At 61.6% G+C, this 2,070-nt stretch overlaps 1 protein-coding gene across 1 annotated transcript in view; it reads left to right on the forward strand.

The window, feature by feature from the left end:
* Positions 1-2,070, forward strand: part of CACNG3 (calcium voltage-gated channel auxiliary subunit gamma 3) — a 13,236-nt gene that overhangs the window by 946 nt on the left and 10,220 nt on the right. The gene's annotated exons all lie outside the window — the stretch shown is intronic.

Raw genomic sequence — 2,070 nt, forward strand, 5'->3', positions numbered from 1 at the left:
TCCCGCACCGGTGCCGTGTGTGCCATGGGCTCTGCGGGAGCTCCCGGCCATCCCGCACCGGTGCCGTGTGTGGCACCGTCCGTGCCGCTCCCTGAGGGGCTCAGGGACAGCTCTGGGCCTCAGGCAGGGGCTGCTCAGGGCACACGAGCTCAGTCACTCTTTAGAAGCCTCTTGCCACGTCAGTTTGAGCAGATCGCCCCTTGGGGATGAGGGGAGGTCTCCCACAAGGCAGGAGAAGCAGAACGTCCCAGGCAGGCAGGGGCGGCTCGGGGGGGCTCAGCCGCGCTGGCGGGCGGGCCGGGCTGTGACAGCAGCGGCACCTCCCGCGCAGAGCCTGTGCCAGGGCTGTGAAATCCCCGGCTCCAGCTGAGCACCCAAAGCGAGCAGATGCTCGTGATCTGCATCTCTGCAGTGCTGCCCTACCCGTCTGTAAATTGGGGAGAGCAGAACCATGGAACTGTGGAATGGTTTGGGATGTAAGGGACCCTCACGATATTCAGTGCCAGCCCTGCCATGGCAGGGACACCTTCCACTGCCCCAGGCTGCTCCAAGCCCTGTCCAGCCTGGCCTTGGGCACTGCCAGGGATCCAGGGGCAGCCCCAGCTGCTCTGGGCACCTGTGCCAGGGCCTGTCCACCCTCCCAGGGAAGTATTCCTTCCATATATCTAATTTAAGCCTCCCCTCTGCCAGTGTGAAACCATTCCCCCTTGTCCTGTCATTCCCTGCCCTTGTCCGCAGTCCCTCTCCAACTCTCCTCAGGGCTGCTCTCCATCCATCCATCCATCCATCCATCCATCCATCCATCCATCCATCCATCCATCCATCCATCCATTGTCCTCCCAGCTCGTAGCCCCAGCTGCTGGAGCATCACCCCGAGAGCAGGTGGGTGCCCTCAGTGGTAACCAGGAGCTGCTGGGCTGCACCTGGGACGGAGCCATCAAAGGCTGCTGCAGGCACAGCCCTCCCTGCAGGGACGTGTGCTGTGGGCAATGTCACAGACCCTGGGCACGATCCAGAGCTGAAAACAGGGCAGTAAAACCGCAGGGACAGCCTCAGGTAAGTGCCAGGGGCTCGGTGGAACTCGCTCTGTCCTTGCTGGCAGAGCAGCACCTGGCTGCAGCAGCGGCGGGACGGGCTCTCAGTGATTCAGAGCAGAGGAGGAGGATGGAAAGCCGAGGGGGAGTGCTGAAGCTCTCTGCTGCCGCCGTCTCGGGGCTTTCACGTCTTTCTCCTCTTCCCCTCAGAGTTCTTGTTGGCTCCTGAAGGGCAGAGCCCTGGGGAGCCGGGCTTGTTTGGCGTTTGCGATGGCAGGGCCAGACAGGCTTGGGGTTGTTTAAAAGCTCAGATGTTTTCTAGTGACAGATTTTGTGCTTTGAGGTTTGGGGAGCTGGGGGAGCTGGGGCTGTTCAATGGCCAAGGTGATGGCGTGAATGGCTCAGGGAGCACGGAGCAGCTTGCCCAGCTCTGACCCGAGTGGAGCAGCTCTGTAGCCAGGAGTGGGGTCCTGCTCCCTGGGCCGGAGGGTGCAGCGTGGGCAGGGACATCACAGCCTCCGACAGAGGAGTCCCTGAGGCAGGGCAGTGTTTCAGGGGCCTGGAGTGTATCATGCAGTGTTTCAGGGACCTGGAGCAGCTGGCTGCTGTGTGCTGGGGGATTTTGGTGCTGTGAAATCCCAAAGTGCTGTGCGAGGGAAGAGAGGCACCCTGCTCACCCAGGCAGGGAGCCTGCTGCCAGTGCAGTAGTGCCAAGGTGTTCCCAAACAGGGCAGGGGGAGTATGGAATCCCCTGGGAGTGGCTCTGGTCTCTGGGCAGCTCAAAAGGGGCAGCTTTTATTTCTGGGATGGGGAAGACGAGGTTGGCGTCGCTCACTGGTTCACCAGCAAAGTTCTCTCCTGATGCTCCGTCTGCAGGAGAGTTCCTCCTTGTTCTCCAAAAAAAGCCAGGAGTGAAACTATGGTGCTACTCCTGAATATGGCTTTCCCCATCTGGGGCGTTGGAGCCGCTCCCCGGGGCTGCTTCCCTCCCGCAGATGGTGAGGAGGCGTTGCTGCCTCCGGCAGGCAGCAGCTAA

This window comes from Geospiza fortis, unplaced genomic scaffold, assembly GCF_000277835.1.
Source record: "Geospiza fortis unplaced genomic scaffold, GeoFor_1.0 scaffold213, whole genome shotgun sequence".
Classification (NCBI taxonomy): Eukaryota; Metazoa; Chordata; class Aves; order Passeriformes; family Thraupidae; genus Geospiza; species Geospiza fortis.